The sequence below is a fragment of the Rhea pennata genome, chromosome 1, assembly GCF_028389875.1.
Source record: "Rhea pennata isolate bPtePen1 chromosome 1, bPtePen1.pri, whole genome shotgun sequence".
In the NCBI taxonomy this organism is placed as follows: domain Eukaryota; kingdom Metazoa; phylum Chordata; class Aves; order Rheiformes; family Rheidae; genus Rhea; species Rhea pennata.
The window spans coordinates 85,450,485-85,470,990 of record NC_084663.1 but is presented as its reverse complement, the minus strand read 5'-3'; the positions used below and the strand labels follow the sequence as shown (position 1 = coordinate 85,470,990).

Genomic DNA, 20,506 nt, shown 5'->3' with positions numbered 1-20,506 from the left:
CAAGTACTACATTCTAGTTTAAGAGTGTAAACACCATATAAGAAATAAACACTGCAGAATGAAACTATGAAAAGGATAAAAATTCAGGCTGAATGATCAGAAAACCCTTCCTTTCAGTGAGAACTATCAGAGTATAGAATGGTGTCCTCCAGGAAAAGGGCAGAAGACCTACTACTTAAACCACTTCAACCTAGACTGGGTAATGTCTACATGAATATTCTAAACATAGATGTAAATATTCAGCATCTTTGCTCCCAGCTGATCTTTACTACTATGATCCTAAAAGCCCATTTTTAGGCTAGACAAATCCTGAGAGGCAGGTACTTATAAACATTCATTTTGGAAGCCAATAAATGCAGAAACAGAGGCCAAATCAAGTGAAGAAAATTCTCATTACAGTCAATGGGACTTTATTCACTTAGGTAAGATTTGAAAACAATCCACAGTTCAGTGACTTTCTTGTTGACATATAACATAGCAGGGGCAGAGCAGGAAACAGAACCCATGTATGCTCTAGCTGCTAGATCTCAGACCAAGTCTTGAAATTGTTAGGTAATAGGAAATGAAATTACTATCAAGATAGATAAAACTATAAAACCCTATTACCAAGAAACAGTCACAAAATCTTTTCTGGCCCTTAGGAAATCAGCTGTTCTCCTTCCATCCATACCTGCACAACCCTCTTAAAATGTCTGTTCAGTTTATCCTGCTGAGTTCTGTATCCCAGTGAAGTTGCACTGTGTTTCACATGGCAGCACACATTATTGGTCTGGATTAGACCAGAAAACTATTTTCTCCCTTAAATAAATTGTGGCTAATCCAAAAACCTGGGTTTGTTTTAGCAGTTAAAAACATAAAAACATAAATACATTCTAATCCAGTTTGCAGAAAACCTGTAGCCATAGGTCCAAAAGCAATCCACACTGCTCCTATTCACCTCTGACAGACACCACTTGCAAAGCCTGACAACGCCAAATAACTTTTAAAAACTGACCTGAATCATGCACCTATCTGAGTTCTGCGGGAGGAATTTAGGCATGCGTTTAGGATGAAGAAAATAGCAAAGAGTATTTGGGCACTGCACAAGCCTCTCAGAGAAGAGATGAGGGCTTGACAGGTTCTTCCTCCTCAGCAATGACATGCATTTCTTTGAGTTCTGTATTTCCCCATTAAATTAGCAGAGCAGAACAGAGGCAGCAGGAAGAACTGACAGTCTCATAGCCTGCTATCACCATAGGAGACCTAAGATCAGCTCTACTATTCCATTTCCTAAAAGCTGACAGTAGCTTGATCTGGAGCAGAGGATGCTCCTAAGGGGTTATCATCCTGCATTCCTTTGTAGAAATCCTAACTCCAGGATTGGTCAAAGTATCTCATTCCCAGGAGGCATGGAGGCGAATGGAAAGAATGGGGCTGGCAACACAAGGAAGAAACCATCACTTCTTAAAAAGAGTTTCTGACAGCCTAGTAAAGAAGAACACTAATTGTTTTTAGGGATATGAAGCCAACCGTTTTCATACTCTTGTGCAAACTAATTTCAGCACATAAGAAATGCTCTCCACAGAAGAGCAACTTATCTAAGATATTTTTCTGAGCCCAACAGTGGCAGAAAGTGATGATACCTGGAGAGAGCTTGCAAGTCTGGCCACTCTGCAGTAAATTCACTCAGTACTCCTCCAGCACTCACAAACAAAAGACTAGAGTTGCTTGAGCAATGAATTTGTCTAGTCTCTGTTTCTGAATTTGCTTATGCTCTTCTATGTACAATTTCATTGCAACTTATTTCAAACTATCGCTAACCCTGTGCAATGAAGTACTTTGATATATTTTAAACCGATCTACTAGTAGAAGGTGAAATCCTAACAATGCCAAACTCTTTACTGTTCCCATTCTTCTAAACTATCCCAAGAACTTTTCCAAAAACTTTTCTTCTTCCTTCATTGCTGACTATGACCCCTCTAGGTCTAGTTCATAGTAGAAATCTTTTGAGTGTCACTACAGCTTCCCTCTGTTATGCTAGATCCAACCAATCTTCTTCATATTTGTCATGGTTCTTTCTCACACAAAGCATCTAGATGCAAAAGAAAGCATCTCAAAAACTCTTCAAGGTACAGAAAATGTTTTAAAAGACTTTACTGGTGCAATCTTGTCTTCTGTTCCACATTTTGCACTGTGACTCTTAACAGCCTAATGTTATCTGTCACTGAAGAGCATTAAAAAAGATAAATGAGCACACTATTAGGAGAGTCAATAAACTATTATGTCAATTAATTTGTGCTGTACACCAATTCATCATATTTAGGCAGAATAGAGTAAAAACAATAGGAGCTAATATTTCATCTGGTTGATGATAAACAGAGGATTGTGCTAATGTCATGCATCAGATCCAAGGCCATTTTAAATTTTTTCTCCAGTTCTCTTCTTCTATAATTGTTCTTTTACCACTGAAATGCCCTTGTGGTTCCAGACCACTTGCCTCACTGGGCTAAATCTTATTTATCCATCTCACAAGACCTGTGAAAAATTGTCATTCAATGTCTGTGCAACACTTTGAATGCAGATACAACACTGCCTAGCTCTTACACTTTCATTTGTAGGCCATAATGACAGTAACTGCTATTCCGATCTTTCTTTATGCTGAAAAGGAAACAAAGAGGGAGAGAGCAACACACAATCTACAGAACAATGTTTTAATATTACGGAGTTAACTTGATTTTCTTCAAGATTCATCACTGGGCACAGTGATGTTAAGTTACATACTTAATATGTAACTCATTTCAACAGCTGCTATATATACTTTGTTCTCTGTTACTATTTAAGATTATTTTAAATGACTTCAAAATACTTGAAAAATATCTCTGAGGAGAGTAAAATTTGCAACAGACCTTTGTGAATAATTTTATAGTTACTGTAGTTTATTAATTTAATATGGAGAGAAAACCTCTAGTTGCTAAAGTATAACTAAAGATATTCTTTCCTGACAGTGCAATTCATAATAAATTTCCTCTAGCTTCTTTGATCATTTGTTCATTACAGAATATTTGCAAAGGAAAATCATTGTGTCTATGTCTTTTGGGATTCTTTAAAGTTTACAACAACAATCCAAAGGCTGGTTGTGAATACTCTCTGAAGAACGGGATTTACTTGCTTGTTTACTGTAGAAATATCCACACTCTGGAAGTTGTTCCTCCATGCTCTGACTATAAATTTCCTAGTAGGAGCCAAGTGAAGAACTCCCACAGACCTTAATGGAAACGGCCACATATTTTAATGAAGTTTTATTAAGCCTTTGAGGCTCAGATCCATTGCATCCAAAGGGGATGCTGAAATTAGCAGAGTAATTGCTCTAAACAATCTCTACAGCCTACTAAATAAAAAAGAGAATTTTGGACAGTTAAACTCCCTCTCGAGGTGCCTCTATAGGAGCTGCCTAAAGCTGTGTGGGGCAATTCTCAGTCTTTGTGTTTTCTTCTAATCCATCCTATACATAAAGTGGCCAATTTAGTGCTTAGCTAACCACACTACTTTCCTTTAAATCCCTCTTCTCTGTCATGACAAATACACATCCAAGCCTCACTGCTAGGATGGTAACCCCAGCTTATCTTCCTAACTAATATTCCTTCACTGCTTTCCTATGTTTCCTCAGACACTTTCAACGCTTCCTCAGACACTCTCAATGCCTTCCAAAAATGTTTCTGCCATGCCTGACAGGATGGACATTGATTTCTCAGTATTCTTGCAATAAATTCATCAAATATATATATTTTTTAAAAAAATAAAGATTCAAAAGCAAATCCTTTCTTCCACATGTTTATTAGGTATTTGAACTAAATGCATTATTAATTACAGAAAAATGTATTTTGAAGTTCCTAAATAAAATCTCTTCCTACCTGAGAGCATTTTACGTAGTAGTTTTTCTTTTTTTTTCTTTTTTTTTTTATTAATGAGGATTCATGAGTTCCTCACATATTTTTCAAAGAAATACTGGTAATCACACTGAAATTTTTAGCATTAAAACCTACCAAAAAAACTCCAACCCACTTCTGAACACATTATGGAGCAAAACATGTGAAGAAATTCATTGCTGTGCACATTATCTATCACTTGACTGATAGAAACTGCCCTAAAATATAATAGGAATTGGACAGATGTAGAAACTATTCCATTTTAATTTTCACACAGTATATAAAGGAGGCTGTCCAAAGAAAAGGGAGGAAAAGAACCAGCAGCTGTCCATTGCCTTTATCTTCTTTGATGGAAAGAGCGGATAACAGCTGTATCTACTGGCTATGGCTTCACTAGGCTCTAACAATCAACTTCACCCTAGTGTTTCTCAGGAAACTTCTCTCAATACAACAGTGCACAGGTCCTTAAAATGCAATTCTGTCTAAGTGGAAATAAACATGATGTTCTTAGCTTAAAGGCTTATTTACCTTTTGCATAGGTCAAAGCATATTGGCAGAAGGAGGGTCTCGAGGCTAGAAAGAAAAGAAAATGGGTAATTTACAGTCTTTTGGACATAGCATTAAACCTGTCTCAGGCAGTGTGCAAAAGGTTTTATTTTCAAAATTCTCAGCACAGACCTTTATGTTAAGGGGATCTGACTTATCTTGAGGGAGGTCACATTATCAACTTTAGGTGAAGAAAGCTGAATTTTATACTAGTGAAAATTCTTTGAAAATCGACATTTCCTTTCCTGTAAAACTGGCAAGAACTAAGTACAAGCAAACACTGACATTTTTAACAGATTTTTTTTGGTAACAGCATCTCCAGTTGAATCATATGAACAAGTTTGAAAACACTAAGGAAAAAATTGTATACTATCTTGGCATTAAAAGGGGAAGGAAAATAAAGCTTTTCCATAAACAATACTCAGAAAAAGGAGTGTGACGTAAATAGTACAAGTCCCTGAAATCAAGTTCTGATGATTCCAGTGAGGCTGATTTTGCTTCTTTTGTCCCTGAAATTAATGTTTTATTATCTGTCAAACTCTGATTGCTGATGGATGGAAAATGATAAAAATGGCAAGCACAGTGTTTGTAATGGCAAGACAAGAAATGGCACAGATCAGACAAATAACCTTGAGGTCTGCTATAGATGTCTGGGAGATCATCTGCAAATCTGCATGGACAAATCAAATAGAGACATGCAGAATGGCCTTAAAAGCATTGTCAAGAAGCGGGAAAAGAAAATAAGGACTTGAAGGATTAGGCAGACACAAGAGAGGAGGGCTTTAAAAGGTAAGATTTGGATTGTGAAAGCTTACAAGCATGAAAAGGGGGATATTTCATATTAAAAAGGGAAGATATTTTATACTAATGAATTCCACAATTTCTCCTTTTAATTTAAAAATATGATAATAAATTAAGAATATAGCCTCACACAGCACATCTGGAAATGTATGAACCAAGATATATACACAGGCACTTAAAAATACAATAGAAAAAAAATGATAATATCTTTCTTTACTCAACTGCTCTTTGTGGACAAAAGTTTGCAAAGCACTTTAGTAAGGATTAAAATTTTTGTAAGCCTTAATTTTGAACATCCTTTAAGATTCCAGCTACATACAACATGCTAGAATGCTGAAAGGGAAACTAGATGTTTTCCTGAAAGTTAAATTAGCTTCTCTTTGTAGAGCAAACTGTAGTAAAATATATTTATTTAAATTTATAAATGTGTGTATTTACTCTTTTATAAAAATTAGGGAGAAATATCTAGCATAAGCAGTAAGTGTATGTTATTCATATCCACAGTATTCAAATGTATGTTGTCCATTAGGAGACAGTGGTACCACTTGAAGCTGGCTAAAAGATGCGGACTTCCAGCATTTTGAAATTACCTTTCATTCCAAGAGAGAAATTGAAATTTCAAAACTGACTACAGAAAATACTACTGTTTTTATAAACTTAAAGAGCTCTCCTTTTTGGCTCCTAGGAACCACTTCTGGGTTTTCATAAAACCTACTCTGTGATTTAAGGGTTAGATTTAACTACAACTGCTTCTTGCATTTTAACAAGCTTTATGTCTTTCTGCTATCATATGGCTTGGTTCTTGAAGTGCTGACTGCAATCACTTGCAGATAAAAGCTGGTTTTATTTTTAAAAATATGCAATTATTAGCATTATTCACCATTACTGTTTTGATTCATGTTAAGAGAAGTAAGCAGAACGCTTCTTTGCAAAACAGCAAGGCAGAATGCACTGAACCATAATCTCTTCACTGAATTTGCTGTTACCCTGATCTTGATGTATCAGTCTCACTGATTCCCTTAAATTTTGCTGACTGCACCAAAAGGCTACACAATACACAAGCTTTAGCCGCAGCATATAAATTAATGTGTTTGATATGGAAATACATGTACAAAACTAGGAAGCTCCAAGAGAGGGAGAAAATGGCTCAACAAAACGTCCCGTCACGCAGCTAGCATTCTTACACGACCACTGCTTGCCAAGATGGAAATTCTGTCTGCTCTACCTTGGACAGGCGGGAGAGCTGGGTGGAAAGGAACCTCATGAGGTTCAACTAGGGCAAGTACAGAGTCCTGCACATAGGGAGAAATAACCCTAGGCACCAGTACAAGCTGGGGGCTGACCTTCTGGAGAGCAGCTCTGCAGAGAAGAACCTGGGAGTGCTGGTGGATGACAAGTTGACTATGAGCCAGCAATGTGCCCTTGTGGCCAAGAAGGCCAATGGTATCCTTGGGTACACTAGGAAGACTCTTGCCAGCAGGTCGAGGGAGGTGATCCTGCCCCTCTACTCAGCCCTGGTGAGGCCTCATCTCGAGTAGTGTGTGTAGTTCTGGGCTCCCCAGTACAAGAGAGACATGGAGCTACTGGAGAGAGTCCAGCGTAGGGCTACAAAGATAGCCAGAGGGCTGGAGCATCTGCCCTGTGAGGAACGGCTGTGAGAGCTGGGCCTGTTTAGCCTGGGGAAGAGAAGACTGAGGTGGGATCTTATCAATGTGTATGAGTATCTGAAGGGAGGGTGTCAGGGGGATGGGGACAAACTCTTCTCAGTTGTCCCATGTGACAGGACAAGAGGCAATGGGCAGAAATTGAAGCACAGCAAGTTCCGCCTGAACGTGAGAGGGAATTTCTTCACTGTGAGAGTGACGGAGCACTGGAACAGGTTGCCCAGAGAGGTTGTGGAGTCTCCTTCTCTGGAGATATTCAAGGCCTGCCTGGATGTAGCCCTGTCTAACATGCCCTAGGTGACCCTACTTGAGCAGGGAGGTTGGACTAGATGATCTCCAGAGGTGCCTTCCAACCTTACTGATTCTATGATTCTATGATTCTACCATTAGTAAGAGCCTCACATTCCCATTAGGCATTAAGGCACTACAACTTAATCCTGCACTGCATGTAGATGCTCCATAGAACTGCACACAGGACTAACTACAGTCTGTGTGAAGGAGGTGTATGGCATTGTGCAGCAACAACCAGCTAGTGAGCTAACTCCTCTGTAGCAATCCCTCAGGGCACAGTAAGAACATAGAGCCAGAGACTGTGAAACCATTCACATATTCTGGGAAAACTGTGAGAAAATAAATGATTCTTTGAGGATTCCTCTCTCAGCTCAGATGAGGGAAGCATCGTAGGGATCCCCTGTGGAGGGAAGATGGGTTAGTGAGCCTCACCAAAAATTTGAACTTGCTACTGCCAAAGCCTGCAGAGCAGTTAAGTGCATTCTCATATCCTTCCCTTCTACTCCTCTTCCATCCTGCATTTCCAGTGCATTGTCTCCACCCACAGAAAATGAGATCATTATGGGCTGGCCACAAATAGGAAGAATAATAAAACAAGTCTTAAGAGGAAGAGGGAAGACCAAGTGGGTTAAGGTAAAAATAGGTATTTCAGGCTTATAACATCTCTTTCTGATGTATGCTCATACTATTTTTAGCACCAGGGATGAATGCAGTAAGTTATAAGTCTCAGAGTTCATCCTGCCTCCTCTCTGTCTCAAAGGCTCATTTATATTTCACTGTGAATGCTAGGACTCACTGCTGTTGTTACAGGCACATCTAACTTCAAGTGGCATACACCACTTGCTCTCACCAGTTTCCAGTCTTGTATTGCTACAAAGCATATCCAAGATCTGCTGTCAGGATGGTAGTCCCTCCCCCTATTTGCTGGGAATAATAGGAACTGAAAGAGGGGGAAGGGCATCTTTATTTAGATGACATCTGGCTTACAGTCCCCAGTCAACTGCAGGATTTGTTCTCTGTTTATTCCTTAGAGCTTTTCTAGTCATATTTTTAAATAACACAAGCAACTGGGATTCCATCACTTCCTCTCAGCTACCTTCTACAATCTTCTTAGACCCTCTTTGGAAGAAAACATTCCTCAATACTGAACGTGAAATCATCTGCTTTGGGCAATTTGAGCCAGTTCTATTACTGTAACCACACTACCTAGAATTCCATAAATAGCAGATACTCTAGAGCAACACCTTTTTTAGTCATCATTAAGCTTATACCTGTAGCTCTCAATAGCATGTCATAAATTCCGTAAAGTCTTCTAATCACTTCTGGTGTTCTTCATTGAGGTCCCAGTTCATCACTGTCTCTGGCACTGAAGCCCACACAGTCAAATACAAATACTCCAGGTGCTTTTGCATTGGTGACACAGAGAGAAGGACTATCGGATTTCAATACCACAGTTCAGAAGCAAGAGAATAAAAAAAATAGCAGAAATACTAGACTAACCTGCTATGATCTAGGATAGAAAGAAAAGCCTTTTAAAGAGAATCGTTTAAAAACTAATATTTAAAGAACTTTCTGAGGTTCTAGGCCAAGTTCCCTCTTTCCCCTGAGGCTTCTGTCCATACAGCTGTTTTTAACACTATTAGAGCGGACCATGTTATGGACTGGCACACAAAGTCAGACAGGAGAAGCACAAGAGGTGTAGCAGTGCTTCCCTTCTGATCCTTTCAATTAGAGACGTCTAGTAGGTGCCATTTTACCAAAGATGGGAAACTAAACTAGATAGCTCTAGTTTAATTCTTTCTTTTAAAGGAGTAACAGTTTTCATTTTTTTTTACTCTGTTCTCAAAGACTAATTTATTTTTTTTACCCCCTCCTCCTTTTGGGTAATTAATTCAAGAGTCAAAATTAAAAAAAAAAAATCTATTTAGGAAGCAGTTTTTAAAGCCATTTTCTCCGAGGGATAATATCTAGTCACTGACTTGATTTCCTGAGTTGCAGAAACCTGCAGTTCTCTCTGAGACCATCCAGAGCCTCTTCTAATTCAATATAGATAAAATTATCCATGAGAAACATGCAATTGCCAAGCTGATTCTTAAAGCCAACATTAGCAGGACTTTTGATTGAAACAAGGAGCACTTCATTCTCATTACATTACTTCATCAGATGCCTTTCTGGTTCACAGCCTAGGGCCCTGAGCAAAAAGGTGCTATATTAAGACACCAAAAGCAAAATAATTACTTTTCAACATCTAACTCCACCTCTATGTCCCTGCAGAACACAACACCAAAGACAAATGCAAATTATGGAAATAACTCCCTTTCAAGCCTCTAATTGCTAGTATTTACACAGGTCAGCACAATTTCTTCTGTCTCTCAAATCCTTAGCATGTCTTACTGCAACTTTGCTGATTTCTAACACAGAAGACTGCTCAGTGAGGTACTCAAGGAAGAGAAGACCAGGGAAATCCTGTCTCTATCAATTATTAAATGAATATGCCTCAGTAGAACTATTCCATTCCTGACACCACAATGACGGCAGTGATAACTGTAGATGTTGTGGCCCCTTTATGAACAACATATGTTCCAAATAAGATTAGCAAACTCGCTGAAAAGTGAAAATGCAAGTACATGTTTGCATTCCCAATGCTGCTGAAAGCGTACTGCCATTAGCATGGGAAGAGACAATTTGGGAGACAACTGCAAGCAAGTAGCACAATCTGGCTGTGCTTCTAGCAACAATTCTTCTTCCTGGCTTAGAGCCAAGGAGGAGAAATTCAGAACAGCTTCCCTGGTTCAGAAAATATTTCTGATCCTGCTTACTGAGATAAAATTCATCCTAGCAGTGAGTGAAACTTAACATTTAGAAGTTTAATTTTAATAAACATTCCAAAGCTTTGATTGCCAAACTGAAACCTGTCCAGAAATACCTTTGCGATAATACTCCCTCTCTTGTGAAACTCCATCCTTTCCTAAAGGACAGTTTGGAAGAAAAGACATTCTGCCAAGGAACTCTACTTCCAGTTGTGGATATTTTTAGAATCTGAGGGAACCTGTGGTCAGCCTGATGCTAAGGGTCCCCACACAGGGTTCTGTACCCACCCAGTGCCTCTGAGTAGTCAGATGGGCCAAATAGGTTCATATCATGTGTGTGGTTTCTGGTAAGTGGGAGAAAGATCAAATCATTCAGGGAGCTTTGAAAACTTTGAAATAACTTGGAGGAACATTAATATACTATGTTTCACCTTGAAAAATCAAAATCTTGTTAAAACAGAAATAATTAAGAAAGACTTAGTAGTCCTCAATCTATAGCTTATAGCATGTAATTACATGACTTACACACATGAAGTATTTTTCCGAGACATGTAACAGAGAAAAACTGCACTTAGAAACTGCCAAATCAGCAGAGGATTCATTTACATGGTGAGCTTGAGGAGGGAAAAAAAACAAGAAGACTGGAAATGAACTGGTGTATGTTTCCATATACAGGTCTGGGCAGGTGAGAATTTCCATCCTAACATAAATCAAGACCTTAAGGACCTATGCCTCACGTGCAGGCTACATTTTACACAGTGGTGTGTTCTTGGTCTGCCCGGCATCTGCTTTGCTCCCAGGATAGCACTTTATTCTTCTCTTTAACTGCGTATTCGGGCATCTGCATGCATGTATGTGTGTATGCATGAATTGTTTGATCAGAAATTTCCTTGACAAGCAAGCTCTGAGACAAGCTCTGAGACAAGTCTGTACATCAGAATGTACAGGGGCTGCTGCAGGCCTAGAAATTTGAAATCAGTCTCTAGAATAGTCCTCAGATAGCACCTCCCTGATAGGAGGAGCCTGCTCCATGCTGACTTTTTAGAAACAAGACAGCATTTTCCACTAAAATAAATAAAACTGTATCAGTATCTTTACAAAATATATTTGCCTTTTTAACACATGTATTAATAGTGTACTTAAAATAAAATGCTATCCCCAGAAGCAGAGGAATATTTCTTGAAAGTGCAATTCATGCTTCTGAAAAGAAAGCATGGGTTCACTTCTCTTTGTTAAACACACAACTTCTGATACTAAACAAACGCAGTAACAGTGACCACATAAAATGGCATATTTGCTCTTCATGTATCAGAGCATAGTGGCTGACAAGTAGTTAAGGATCTTTTCCTCCCTCTTTTGGGGTCTCTTTCCATTGCAGTTTGCACCACTCAAGAGACAGTTTCCTGCTTGTACAACATCAACAGAATTACTTACTAAATCCCGGTAAGTTATACTTGCATACACTCAGTGAAGCCCATGAGGTTGTGCAGTTGCCAAAGAGAGCGAATAGAGAGAAGAGGGATATCTGCCCCAATACTTAACAAGCAAGAACTTAATGTTAAGGTTTCAAGAACTGGAAAACTATGGAATTTGTAGTCACTCATTAGAAAAAGTAAGTTTTTAACTGTATTGCTCTAAAATGACATAAAGCTTCCTGACAAAATATAGATTTTTTTAACAGCAAAGTATAACAATAACATGATATTAAAGCGGGTTTTTAAAGAAAAAGAGGAAATAAAGGCAAAATTGATGGGACAGGCTGATCAATTTCCTCCTCAAGCTTCTCTTTAGTCAGCTTTTCTCTTCATAGAAAATATTCTTTCAGCATTTTGAAAAAAAATCATAATATATTTATGAGAGGAGGCATCCAATCTGTAGAGTTCTGAATAAACACTTTTCTACAATATTGTCCTTTTTCAGTCTCTGTGGCAAGAGTATGTTACAAAGATCAAGCTTTGCCATACGTATCAGCTTCTATGCCTTGCATCTTCTATTGTTTGTGTGTGCAGTAAACATATACATTGGACTCAATATGGCCACAGAAAGCAAAAATTAAAATAAGCTGTGCAACCCGAATTGTGCAGTAATAGTACTTTTGCACTCATTTGCAAGGACTTTAAGAGAAATTTCCCCACAGAGGCTGCAGAGGAATAATGTATGCATAACAAGGAAGAGCATGTTTTAGGGGGAGTGGACATGTAGAGGGAAGTATTCATAAGGCCAGAAGAAAAGCATGCATAAATCTCCTAACAATGCAGGTAGCAGGGAACATAAGCTGGCCAAAGAGGGACTCTCTCTTGATGGAGGCACACAAGGTAAGGGGATAGAAACCGTAAGAATCTCTATATGATTCTATGCACATGCAGTGTTTCAAAGAAGTGGAAGACATTTGCATGTGGGCAAAAAGTGGAAAGTCCATAACGAAGCTCTACAGGCATAAAGAGGATGATCCTCAATAAAATGAGGAAACAGGTATCTTTGCAGACACATACAGGCAGCCCGTGCGGGCAAGACATGCTGAAGAATAAGCAGCTGTCTCCTTGGGGCCAGCAGCTGCTTTTCCCCTAAAAGCATGTCACTTGTCAGGCTGCAAGTCAAAGGCAGAAGGTGAGGACAGAGGCAGCCCTGGGCAAAAAAAAAAAATTAGAGGAGCCATCCCCCCTCCACTCCCCTCCAAAAACAGTCTCTATAAACCCAAGCTGTTCTCGCCACAGAGAACAGCTTGGAAGAGCTGAGAGCCTCAGAGTAAAGCAAGAACACAAGTCATTCTCTGCAGGATTTTAGTGCTCAGTTTAAAGAGGACACAATCCTGCTTAATTACAAGCTCTAACGCCCAGCAGAAAAAAAGCGACAATCTTCCCTAGTATCAAAACACATGGCCATATCTACAATTCTGTGTAGCTCAGTGAAAGAAGATGTTAACAAATAGGAGGAAATTCAGAAGACAGCATGAAAAAAATGTTCAGAGGGGAAGTGTAATACATAACAAAATTAAAAACTGCACATGTCTAACTTGGCTAAGAGAGCATATGTGCAAAAGGCAGTAGAGGAAAGCATGCAATCACCTGCAGTTATCTGAGGCTTGCTAAAAGCCTTGCAAAATTAATTAAGGTGGCACAAGGGGTTGAATTTAGAGACCAAACTTCAAAGAAAAACTTTTTTTTTTCCCCACAACAGATATGAGGTAACATCTGACAAAAAGGATTATTAGATTGTGGACTACCTCCTTTCTTCCTGCCCCTAAAGGAACCTCAGCACTGCAATGATTTCAAACTACTAGTTTTAGTGTGGCTCAGAGGCAGGTGGATCAGCTGTGATTAAACACAGGTGCATTCATGTCCAGTTTCCATGCTTCCGGTAAAGATCAATGTAAGAGCAAAAAGGAAGGGAGCCTTCCTTGTTCAACCTAGCTGAGGCAGCAAATCTGTCTCTGTAACAAAGGTGACTGGTAGTTTCTACTGTCTTGAATTTGTTTCCATTTAACCTCTCACTTTCCTACCTGATCAATCTGCATAACTTTATATGACTGCTAACAAAAAATGATTTAGAGAATCATCCTTCATTGACCTTGGGAGATTTCCTTCATCATCTTTGCTCTATTTCCAGAACTTGTAGCGGAAGCAGGTGAAATTCACTTTTCTCCCCAACTAAATGAGTGTGGTATTAGCAAGGAAGACTTCAGAGTAAGTGAATTACCTCAGTGGATCCATGAAAGGCAAAGCTAAAACTACCTATCACAACAACAATCCCTCCCACATTCACAGATTTATTTAGCATTAGTAGTAGTAACTTTTACCACCTCCTTGAAAATAGGTTAGTATGACTTCTTCTATGGCACAAACACTCACAAAATCTTCTCCCCCACAAAGCATTAAACAATGCTGCCCATAGAAAGGGCCACAAGGTATTCCTGTTACTATTCCACCAAGATCAGGGAACAGTATACACTACAGTACACATCTACCCCTACCTCCTCGTGTCAGGGAATGCAAAGGCAGCATTTAACTATTGCTCCTGAAGGAGTCAGGGAGAGATGGAAAAAAGCAAAGGAGTAGACCAAATGAACCATGCATGCGTGAACAGTGTCTGCTTTTGACAGTAATTTCCACAAGCAGCAAGCCATGACCTAATTTCATACAGCTCTTCTCTCATTGCTCATACACAGCATGACAGGAGAGGTGGGCTGGGGAGTGGGTGGGGAGATCTCCCTGGATGCTCCAAGCCCCGGTAACACAGATTTTAAACAGCACAGATACTCGTAAGGGGGAGAGGAACAAAAAAACCAACCAACCAACCAACCAACCAAACAAACAAACTCAAAAAAAAAAAAAAAAAAAAAAAAAAAAGCCCAGAATATCTACAATGTTAGGAGTTTGATTTTTGTTCAGAAGTAGTACCTGGTTTGTTCTCTCTCTCCCCCTCTAGGGCGGCAGAGCCCCGAGGATATCCTGGGCGATGGCTCTTCTCAGACCTCTTCGGCCAGGCTCACAGTGCCCTGGCCCGCCGCAGTATCTTTTGCCGGGATCCAGCAGCACTCCGTTCTCCTTCTGGTGTTAATCAGCTTCGCCAGGAACCCTTCTCGCTAGAGCCGTACCACGCTGCGCCCCAGCATCAGAAAAGTTGGACAAAGACCGTGTTCGCCGTGTGAGCTACACCATCTCTGGTGCTCCGCGCCGGCCCCCTCGCTTGGCGCTCACTGCCGCTTTGTCCCTGGGCGCTGGGCACTGCTGCGGGGCCGCGGCTCCCGCTCCCCGCCCGCGATCCTTTAGCGACGGCTTTCACGGAGGCTGAGGCGTTAGAACAGCCCTAATCCTTGAGCTTCTCTCCAGTCCCTTCTTCAAGATCGTTTTTTTTTCCTCCTCGCCTTGCCTCTCCACCCCTCCAAGCACTAGAATCTGCCGCTCTCCCTTTCTTCGGGCTCCTCTCCCTTGTCGGGCCCCTCCTCCGCTCACTGGGCTCCCCCCACGACCTGTGCGGAGGCCTAGGCTAGCGCAGCACGCAAGGAGAAGAGGGGGAGCCTATGCGACTGAGAGACTCCGCATTTAGGGGTGGGGTCATTTTAGTGTTGGGGTCACCCCCCTACCCGGCCCCCACCGCCCCCGGCGCCCCTCTCCTGGCAGCGGCGGCTGGCGAGGCGGAGCCGGGTGCCGAGCCGCCCCCGTCCTACGCTCTCTCCCCCTAGTAGGCTCCGCCGTCGATTCATGTCTCTGCCTGTTCCCACCCCAATGTCTTCCCATGAGGGAACGGGACTGCCCTCGCCGCAGTGTTCCAGCCGCCGGCCCACACTGGGCCGCCGTGCTTCTGTGGCACGGTTTTGGACCCCGATGGTCACTCGAGGGTGTAGCAGGCATGCCCGTGCTGACTCACCTGACTGCTGGAATCGTACAAGGAGTTTCAGTGCTCTAGTGGGGTAGTAACCACGTGGGCTTGTGATCCTTGGTGGGTCCCTAGTGGCATTGCTGACATCTGTGCTGCCGTATGGCATCTGCTATTGTTCTGCAGCAACCTAGACTAAAGTTAGCAGCATTTATTTACCTGTGCTGCACCCTGAAGTCCTGAGGATAAAGTATCATGGGGTGGCAGGGGGCAGGGAGGAAGGTGCTTCTTTGCTTGTAGATACCAACAAACCTCCACTCTGTCTTAATTCCCAGCCATGGCCTGGTGAGCACAGAGGATCGTCAGGAAGGGGCAAATTCCAGAAGAGTACCCCAGCTTCTAACATAGAGACATGAAGGACTGGAAGCATCTTTCTGGGTTATTCCTGTCTCCTGCTACTGCAAGTACATAAACAAGAGTCCACCCACCCAATCTGTAAATGTCACTGTACCAAATCTGGAGAAACACTAGAGGAAGAAGCATGCATTACCTTCTGAGTCTACCTACACCTCTGACCAGCAAAGTACATGGCAAGGAAAAATGATAGAAAATGGCAGCTTCCTTGAGCTACAGTACAAGCAGAGTGTGTCCATTAGGATTGAATGGGAAATATGGCAAAAAATAATGGCTTACAATTTCAACAGATAATTTTCTAATAACAAAGAGTGGAATTTTGAGCTTCTGCTCTTAAGGTAGCTTCCTTTGCTTTGAAGTATGAGCTTGACAACACACAATGCAAAGCAACCATGATTCCTTTCAGTGTAAAATATGCACATGCACAAATGCACATTAGCCATGTCATTGCACTGGAAAACATATTAACTTCCTTTTAAAAGAAGTACTTTCTGTAAATGGTGTAACATCTATGAGTTCAAAAAGTAAGGGCTATTTTCCATTCAACCCAGTCTTTTCTAGTAATTCTGTATACATGCAGTGTAATATAAGCTCTTACATCTTCCCAGACAACATAGTTTCTTTCTTAATCCTCTCTGTAGGGGTTTCTAGACACCAATTACTACAGCCCTCTTTCCTCTTACCCCTGTCACAGCCTGATTCTGAAAAAAAATGAGGAGGTATTTCAGGTACTGAGCTCCTCTCAGCATCTGGCCCTTACACAGTTCAGTAGTAAATTTTTGCAAGTATGTTTTCCTTTTTTTTCTTCTTTTTACTACCAAGAAGAACATCTGGCCCATAGAAAGAAGTGAGGCTTTACCACAGAACTGGGGGCAGGAAAAAGGATCACTAGCTACTTTACTCGATAGCTGCAGAAACAGTGCCTCCCCTTCATAGTAATGGAATGTTCCCCCCAAACCTCCTCCTCCTTGTGGAATGAGAGCCAAGAATAAAGAGCTATAGCTCTGAATGGGGAAGTTTGGGCAAAATTCCTGGGCTACAAGCGCACACACACACACACACACACACACACACGCACCAGCCAAACCCACGGCTTCAAATCTCATTGGCTGGAAGGAGAGATAATGGTGAATCCTGCACGGGGATTAACTTTAAGGCAGTGTTTAAATGTTCTCTCTTTGCTGCTGCTGCAGGTTTTTGCAGTGAGTACATTTATATGCTTTAAAATGTTTCCACATTTTGAAATCTTCATCTGCTAGGCACGTTGTCACATCTTGCCACACAAACCAGTAAACAATCAAACATAAAGCCCCAAACCTTCTCCAAAATGTAAACATTCACAGTCCAGATATGACAGAAAGAAGAAACAAAAACTTTCAATCCCAAACTAGCATATATTGATAGATCAGATGCTACTTCCCTCCGGAAGTCAATAACAAAAATCTTATGTATGACAAAACCAGTACAGCTTATGCAACTCAGTGTTGTTTGAGATAGACAAGTACGTGCCCCAACGTACATAGGCAGGCATTCATTTTATAGATACAAAATTCCACATAATAAAGTGAGACACAAATATGCAGACACATGTACAGATATCTCGTAGTATCTAGAACAAAAGAAGGTGTACTTCTTAAAACAATGCATGGAACAGCAAAGCATAATCCATCTCATAAACCTCTCTGTGCAGAACATGTTGGGTCTTGAAGAGAAAAGACATGGAATTTGCAGGGTAGACCACACAAACCAAAGAGAAAAAACCGAGAATAGCTGAGGAGGATAAAAGAGGAGGGGTGGGACTGAGACAAGGGGAATAGAATTTCAAAGGAAAAAAAAAAAAAGGGTGAGAGAGTGAGAGAGAGAGAGAAAGAGAGAGAGAGAGAGTGAAGTGGGAGACAAGGGCACAGAAAACAAGATATGCACAGTGGAACCATGAAAAACACACAGGGAAAAGAAAGAGAAGCAAGGAAGAGAGGGAGGAGCTGAGAATAGCAAACAGCAGTCAGAGGAAAGAGTAAGAAGGGAACTAACTATTCATATATGAGAGGACATATTTGACAATCCGTTCTGAAGCAGAATTGTTTTCAATGAGTAAGTTCTGCTTCAGGAAGATTTTTTCATGGGCAAATTTATTCCCCCAGAAATCTAGCACATATTCCTTCCCAGATTTCTTAAAAAACAAACAAACAAACAAACAAACAAACAAAAACAACGAAAAGCCCACAGATGAGGTATAATAGGTGTAAATCAGAATCCTATTATTATACCCTTCTGGATATCATATCATATATGATGGCCTTCTTTTTTTCTGCTGGTTTATTTGATGAAGTATGAGTGTATTTTCTTCCTAACATATGAAAAAAGCCCAACGTAGAAAGAAGAGAAACTTAGGGAGAATTAATAAGAGATAATTGAATAGAATTTGGGGAAGCTCAAAAGTGTACAAGGACTAAAGAGCAGCACAGGACAAGGTAAAAGACCGGATCCTACAGCTTCACAGTCCCTCTACACTGGCTCTTGGTAGTCATTAGCATCCAGTCCTGTATTTGTTTGTTTATTTTTTAATCTTTATCACAGCTAATGAGATTTTCTGCAAGCTCAAAGAGGCTTCTTGTGGGTTTCAGCTCTTCCTTGAAAGAAGCAGCATGTTTCTGCTTACAGAACAGACTGTTCTCCACTTTGTTCCTCCTCTGCCATCTTTTACTCAGAGCAGTAAGTTTCCTGAGCTTTAATCGAAACAAATCTAAACCAGAGAGGGAAAAAACAATCTATTAGCTGAATATGCACCCACCTGTATTTTTGATGACCACTGTTGTTAAGTATGTGTATCATTCTCCAGGTTGATTAAACAACTAGAGCAGTATCTGTCCATGGGAGCCTACACTCTAAATGTTATTGTGTCTAACTATTTTCTATCGATCTATCAGTTTGCTGGTCTGTCTATATAATCCAGCTATTTTGTCATATGCATCACACAGACTGATCACTGCAGAAGCCCAGGCATTTAAGCTCTAGCTCAGGAATTTGAGGAAACTGTGGGAGGAAAGCAGCTGCCTGGGAATCTACACCTAGTTTTACAAAATACCCAGTTCCATGCTGGGACTGGGCACTTCGGGTATATTTAGTCAATTCTGTGCAGACCTGCAGTCCAACTGGGTGTGTTCAATACCAACTGCTGGCTGAATGCCCCGAGCTAGTGAATTAATTCAAAGCTTACTGGGACATCTGATACTGCAGGGATTCTTCAGTTGAAAAGGGGCAAAGAATAAAACCCGTGAGCCCCACAGTTATGGGTAAGTGACAGAAAGATGTATATTTGTATTGCGCATGCCTTTACTGAAGCCTTAAAATTCAAAGGAAGCATGAATGTAAAGGTCCCTCTCTTACAAACACCATTTATTCCTGCTTAAACTGCTCAGTCTCCTCCTTAAAGGCTCTTCAGGCACTCACTCTTTAACAAGAATTATAACTTTGATTTTATCTGCCAAAGCTTCTCTCTACTCCATCAAGCACTTGAGACTAGACTTTTCTACCTATACATGCATTTTGATCCATATTCCAAATTCCACGCACGTCCCACATTTTTTTCTTTGGGAAGTGTGTTGTGTTCCTGATACTTGAACAATGCTTGAGATTTCTGATTTCTGATGGATTTCTGAATAACAGAAGTTACAAAAGCTTGCTAGAATAACAGACAAAGCATACTGCGCTTTTGTCAGTATTGTCTGTTTGACTCAGAAGGAAGGGGATGTGAACTCAGAAGGAAGGGGATGTGAGATAAATTGCAATTTTGCCAATGTTTGCCACTTCAGTAAGAACAAATTGGAAGTATTTTGTACTTAGAGTAGATCTGTGCTTAGATTTAGATGATTGTTGCTAATCTGAAGGATGACTTCAGAAATTTGCCTAAGGGTTCAAAAAGCTCCTTTTCTTTATTGCATATTTATGCTCAAGCAGAGCAAATAGACCAACAGCTATGTAGATGTGAGGGACAATTACTTTTCCTGAATGTTTTGGGATTTATACTGCCACTTGTAAACGACCCTTTTAGAAAGGTTTCATAACACACGACATTTTCTTGGAAGCCCAGTAGAAAACATAGATAGTAGTTTACTGCATGGAGGAGGGTAGAGAGGAAAAGGTGCATCCAAAGTGAAACACTTTTGAGAAGATGACTGTAGAATTGAGCTGGGACTTTGTGTTGATGGCTTTGAAGAGGCTCTGTAAGATAACATAAGGCTACTGACTTTATGTTTCTTTTTGGTTCCAGTGCTGGATAGAGCTGTTTGGACCACTCTGTATCACAGTACATGGCATCTGAGTCTGCTCAAGGTTACAGTAAGGAATCAGATAAATGACTGTAGTTCCAGTTTAGCTCCTAGCTGAAAAATGTCTATGAAGGGAGAATTAAAAATTCAGCTTGGATTGGATTAATAATTTTTCTTTTGTTTCTGGGAGAAAAAGGAAAGGGGAAGTATTAAACTTAACAATTCATTTTGTTTAGCATGAAACACTCCGTTTAGTTTATTTATTTCAGGAACTCCTGAGAGGAGGAAATGAATGGCTAGTTACATAAAGCTGCTGGACGAAAAGCTATGTGCCATGGGCAGAACTAGTCTGTAGCGTGGTAGCTTGGCTACTTGCTTGTATCTGGTCCTTGTTTTTTTCCATAGGGAACATTTAATTACTTGTAAGAGGTGGAAATATCTCAAAAGGAAATATTAAGAACATCTCCCTTCACTCATCTCACCTCCCAAAC

The 20,506-nt window shown here is 40.5% G+C and overlaps 1 protein-coding gene across 1 annotated transcript in view; it reads right to left on the bottom strand.

Moving 5' to 3' along the window:
- EPHB6 (EPH receptor B6) overlaps positions 1 to 15,027 on the bottom strand; it is a 75,125-nt gene extending 60,098 nt beyond the window's left edge. Inside the window, exon 1 of the mRNA XM_062593836.1 lies at positions 14,415 to 15,027. The gene's annotated coding sequence lies outside the window, so the exon portion shown is untranslated. The remainder of the gene's footprint in view (positions 1 to 14,414) is intronic.
- Positions 15,028 to 20,506: the final 5,479 nt, after the last annotated feature.